Below are 6,095 nucleotides of genomic sequence, written 5' to 3'. Positions count from 1 at the left end.
CTGTCGGCTTCCTGTTACTAACTACAAGCTCTCTGAGGGCAGGGAGCTAATTCCACAGCTGCTATGGTAGCCTGCTCGGCCCGCCCCTTCATTCTCTCAGTCACCCCACTGGCTGGCTTGACTCTGTGAGGCCATACCATCATAGTGATGTGTGCTGACCTCATAGTAAGTGGCCCTACTTCAGAACCCTGAAGGCAGCAGAGCACCTTGGTTCAAAGGATAGAGGAGGAGCAGATAACTGGGCCACAGTTAAACTTTTTCCCATAAAAGAATTAAAATATTTAAATAATGGACAAATGCCCTAAGTTATTTTGCTTTTTTATTTTTGTGCTTTTAGTGGACTGTCACCTTTATTTACACATAGCTGATTCTGGTGAGTAAAAATTAACTGGACAATAATAAGCTTAGAAAGTAACACTAGCTGGGGCGCCTGGGTGGCTCAGTTGGTTAAGTATCTGAGTCTTGACTTCCGCTCAGTTAATGATCTCAGAGTTTGTGAGCTCGAGCCCCACATCCGGCTCTGAGAGCGTGAAGCCTGCTCAGGATCCTCTCACTCCCCTCTCTCTCTCTCTCTCTCTCTCTGCCCCTCCCCGACTTTCTCGCTCACTCTCTCAAAATAAATAAATAAAGCTTTTAAAAAACAAGTACCACTAGCCACTGGGGAAGTACAATCATATCCTAGGGTAATTACATTTTCCTGTGACAAGTTTTCAAGATAAGTAAATAGTTGCAAATATTTTGCAGCACCCATACAACTCCATGGATTGCCAAATGAATCAAATGAAAACAACGAAGCATATCAACACAATGAATATCCATCAAAGTATTCAGGTATATCGCGCAAAATCCTCATTCCTAACCCTGATCATACGAACCTGACTGTAATTGTCACTTGATGCACATGTTTTAGCGGTAGAGAATATTAGTCCAGACATAGATGATCTGCAAGTGTTACGGCATCCTTTCGGGTTATTTGTCTTTTGTTTGGCTCTGCATGTTTTGTGTGAATACTAGCGAAAATTCTGTTGATCTCAAAAGACAGGAATCGACACTTGACAATCAGTAAAGTCAGAAGGTGAATATTTGTTGGAGATATGCAGTATGCAAAAACGATTCAATTTCTTACAAAGTAAATAGTATCTACGTGGTATCATAACACTTAAGTCGTGTTAGTCTTGGCCCCTCCCTGACACTTCCTTTCTTATTGTCTGATGAAGAGGCTTCTTACCCTAAAACAAAGCAGACCAGAAACCAAATGGACTGTAACCTTAATGGTCCACATTAATGATGGCAAATACTTGATGTGGATACTTGCAAATACAGTAAAATAATTCTACTGGACATGGAGTGCTTTACATTAATTTTATTAACATTCAACATTTTAGCCACAGGAAAACTACATTTCCAGCTCCTTGTACAATTCCGAGTTATTTCCCAAGCTTCCTAAACCAATCTCTAACCTGTCACCTCCCTCAGATCTCCTTCTAAGCAGGAGCCCTACCTTCTGCCCTTCCCTACTACTCTAGGGACATCAAGGGAAGTTGAGGGCAAGTGAGGATCCGTAGCCATTCACAGGGACACTGCTGCATGACTGCAGAGGGTACCAGTGTGGCCACCAATAGCCTACATGGCACTTTTGTGCAAACTGGAGACAGATGCCCCCTCAGGACAAATGGATTTGGGAAAAGGTGCCCCTCGAGATTAACGAATTAGTCACATATCCCCCCTTGCTGGACATATTAGAAATGAGAACCCTCTGTGGGCTTATACTGCCCTGTGGGTTCCTAGCATAGCAAACACAACATAGGCTGATCTTCAAATCTTACTGCCCACTCTCACCCACTAGGTGCCTTTGTGCAGCACACAAATTCTACAACCGCACACAGCAGTCCTATGAGCGGCACTTCTGGTGGTTTCTCTTCTGTCTTGGCCCTCCTGGAACTCTCTGAGACCACGTGATGCAGAGCGCTAAGAGCCAGGAGGCCACGGCTGTGCTTGCAGCTTTCTCCCCTCCTGAAAGGTGTCCTTTTTCCTTATCTTTGGCATATTTGCTCACTGCCTGCCATGAGCAAGCCACCGCTCCTCACCCATCTACTGGGGGTGTGAGCCTCAGGACACCTTTCAGCTCCAGTAGGCTGTGCCACCTCATCCTGGACCAGTGAAGGGACAGAAAGTGAGGGAAGGGAAGGAGTGGGGTTTGAGATAGTCAACTCACCTTGTTCGATTTACGGAATAATATAGCTATAACACCTGTTGTTCTTTTAACCGATTTATACCAACAATAATTCCTCTGTGTTTTTATTCCAGGTATAATGAAAAACAAGAGTACTACCTCCAAGATGAAAATCGAGCAAGACAATGATATAGCATATGCTATACCTAAAAGATACATCAAATGGAATATAAGGAATATGGATTTATAAAACTCAATCCATAGTTTCCCTTTCATATACAACCACACAACCGGAAACAATAAATGCATCATGTAATCAGAAAAGTATGGCCACTATTTTTTCAGCCAAATATATTGCAAGTGTCATTGCGAGTCAGGAATTCAGATTCTTAACAATGCAGGAGAGAAGTACTTTGATAAGGGACAGGAGGTAGACAAAATAAGGGAGCTAGCATTAAGTGGGAATTTAATTTGTATTTGATTATATGGACTGTACAATGTAGTCTCCTTTTTTGTCTGTTTACAATGGTGTTTCTGAGTTTTTAGGTATATCTGATTTTTCTCTTCTTTTCCCCTGTGGGAATGACAATACAATTTACAAATACATCACTGATACACAAAGTTAAAACAAAATTAAGAGAATTGTTTTTCTTTTTAAGCAGTGGTTCCACATAGACTAGCTCCTGCTAAAGTAATTTTAATTGTGTACGTAGCTAGCCACCTACCTTCCTCTGACAGGTGGAATGACTATTTTTTGCAACATATAAGTGTATACTGAACAGCACACACACTATTAGATAAGCAATTGCATATTAACTAAGGTGGTATTTAGTATCAACTAATGATGATGATGATGATGATAACCACTAAATTATAACCATCACATATTTCACATCAGTGTTTTCCAAGATAATGGGGATGTGCTCTTGAGTTGCTTCAGGGTCCCAATCCTTTAAAAATAGATCATAACATAACATTACTTAGTAAATGGAAAATATCATAGTGCATCACATATATTAAATTGTTATCCCTGGGGCACTTGGCTGGCTCAGTCGAAAATGCATGAGACTCTCAATTTTGGGGTTCTGAGTTCAAGTCCCAAATAGAGTGTAGAAATTACTTAAATAAATCAAACTAAAAAACTGTTATTACATGTATTAAATATTTTATGACACGTTCCTGTTATACACAGTGAGCACACGCACACGCGCACACACACACACACACACACACACACACACACCACTGGGTTGTGATATAAAATGTATTTCCAGAGATGGGGCACCTGGATGGCTCAGTTAAGTGTCCAACTCTTGATTTCAGCTCAGGTCATGATCTCACAGTTTGTGAGATTGAGCCCCACATCGGACTCTCTGGTGACAGCACAGAGCCTGTTTGGGATTCTTTCTCCCTCTCTCCCTGCCCTTCCCTTGCTTGTGCATGCACACACTCTCTCCAGATACATAGACCTCAAGAAATAAATAAAATAAAATATTTCCTATCATGGTCAAAAAATTTCTGAAAGCCACGGTTCTAGATACCAGTCATCTCCCAATGACCCGCCCAGAAACATGGTGTCATGAAATGAACATACTATTCCAGTTGAAGTCTTTACAGGGCAGATCAGAAAAGGATAACCATTTTCTTTTTCGTGAGATACTTATTCTTATTAGCCCAGCCTGTGATAATATCAGGAGGGTTTTTTTTTTTTAATATGGATCACACTGTTTGCACATATCAAGCTTGTGGTCAAGCTCAAGTTCTTTCAAGTGGTATTATCAAGCTGAAATTAGCATTACACAAAAGTGAGCCATGATGTGTCCTCCTATTACTAGCAGGAAGAGGTAGAACTCTGAACACAACCCATATATTCTGATTCCGACTCCAGCATTCAAATATATCACATCATAAAGAATTTAAAGAAGTATAAATTTATCTGTTCAACTAAAATTAAGTAGGAAAAAAAACCTGAGCATACAGCCATGTAAAGTGTAATTATTTTTTCATGCAGCCATTTTAGGACTACTTTGAAGTAAGCAAATCTAGGCAAAATGGAAAACAAATTCAAGAAACCTTGCTATTGACAAAAAGTACCTGGAATATTTGTTACTGAGCTATCTACTTTGGTTATCTAGTTATGTGGATGATCTTAATCTGCATTGATTCAATTAATTCAAATGTGCAATCCTTGTGTATTTCATTAATGTGCACAAATATCAAAATAAATACAAAGTTTTCAAAACTAATTCCCCAAAATTTAAATTGAAAGGATACGCCCCTGATCATTCAGTGCTCCATTAAGGAGCTGAGCTAAAGCAATCTCTGTTTCCATATTTGGCTTACCCAATTTGAGTATCTTTAACAATGTTTAATACAGGCCAAATTCTTCACATCAACCAGCATGCTTCTGGAATGCCCTTCTCCTCTTCCTCCTGGCTCTTATAACACAAATAAGTTAAGTCAAAACTTACTTTTTATTACATAAGCCAAATAAAATTAAGACAGTATATTAGAAAACATAAAAATTTTCATTATCCCCTAAAGAGTGAATAATGGGAAACAGCTGTTAGATGATCCACACTTTGGGATTATCAGGGCCACTCCCTTCTTACTTAGCACATAAATTTGAGAACTGACTATAATGGTTTAAAGGTCTATTCCTACCATCCTTCTCTACTAACCCACACCCATAAGAGACTCAGAGACTCATACAGACGGTGGTACATCTTTCTAGTAAAATGGTCACATGATTAAGGCAATGATTCCCAGGAGAAGGGGCCAAGATGGTGGAACAGCATGGAAGGTTTTTTTGCATCTCTCATCCCTGAAATGCAGCCAGATCAACACCAAACCATCTCACACACCTAGAAAACTTATTTGAGGATTAACACAACGATCTGCACAACCTGAATCACAGAACTCAGCAGGTACGTGGCACAGAGAGGTGAACTGGGGGAGAGAGAAGCCGCAGAGGGCAGGGAGCCGCTATTGCGTGCAGAGACAGGACGGAGACAGGTGGGTGGGGGAGAATATGGGAAAAGCACCCCTCCCCAAAAGTAGCTGGAGAGAAAGTGGAAAAGTGGAAACAGCCACAGCGAATGAACTAAAAAGGGAAAAAGGAGAAAGGAGAGGGTTTAAGTTCCAGTAAGACTCTATAAACAGGGGGAGCGCAGAGTCTGAAACTCCACAGCTTGTTACTGGGCGGTGCTCTGGTGGGAAGGGCAAATCCCCAGGAGCAGAGAGCGAGGTCCGAGGGCCACACGGGAAGAGGCAGGTCCCCCGCTGGGAGGACATTTGGTAGAGGCTGTGTGGCCACCCAACAGGCAAAGGTCCCAGAGGACCCCGGAGAACAGTCACATTTGCTGATGTTGGAGTGAGGACGTTAAGGGTGAAGCCTGGTTCCAGGTGTGTGTTGTGATTTTCCACAATCCCTGAAACGCTGCCGCTCCACGACCGCATGAACTTTTTCTGGGGTGGGCTGGCACCCAGCCGCAGTCTCTGGGCATCGGCAGCAGCACAGTCCCGTGAACATTCCGGGACTGGGTGTGGCCGGCACTCAGCCACTGCTCCCACTGCTCGGTGAGACCCTCCCGCAGAGGGTCTGAGCAGGTCAAAGCCGCAGTCCCTCAGAAGAGAGGTGCTGGGAAACACAGCTGCATCTGAAATAAAACTCAGGAGGCAGGTGCCGCCTGGCAGCCTGATGGCTTGGTCACGGACAGTGTAAAAGCAGGGAGTGGACGGAAGCTAGAGACAAAGGATGGGTGCGAGACTACTGGTCAGGGAGAGTACAGAGTTCCGATACTAGAGACTGGGTAGCTGGGTGATGCCACTGTCCTCCCTCCCACCCATGTGCAGACACACCTACAAGCACCACAACGATCCACCCCAGTAAGCTAAGCAGCGCCATCTAGTGGATAAGGGA

General features: G+C 42.7%; 1 long non-coding RNA gene across 1 annotated transcript; it reads left to right on the top strand.

The window, feature by feature from the left end:
• Nucleotides 1-212: 212 nt before the first annotated feature.
• On the top strand, nucleotides 213-2,478 carry LOC125156873 (uncharacterized). The gene is made up of 3 exons (XR_007148823.1): nucleotides 213-373; nucleotides 745-831; nucleotides 2,308-2,478. It is a non-coding gene; the product is annotated as an uncharacterized LOC125156873 (long non-coding RNA).
• The last annotated feature ends 3,617 nt before the right edge of the window (nucleotides 2,479-6,095 follow it).

The sequence above is a fragment of the Prionailurus viverrinus genome, chromosome X (assembly GCF_022837055.1).
Source record: "Prionailurus viverrinus isolate Anna chromosome X, UM_Priviv_1.0, whole genome shotgun sequence".
In the NCBI taxonomy this organism is placed as follows: Eukaryota; Metazoa; Chordata; class Mammalia; order Carnivora; family Felidae; genus Prionailurus; species Prionailurus viverrinus.
This window is presented reverse-complemented; position numbering and strand designations above follow the sequence as displayed.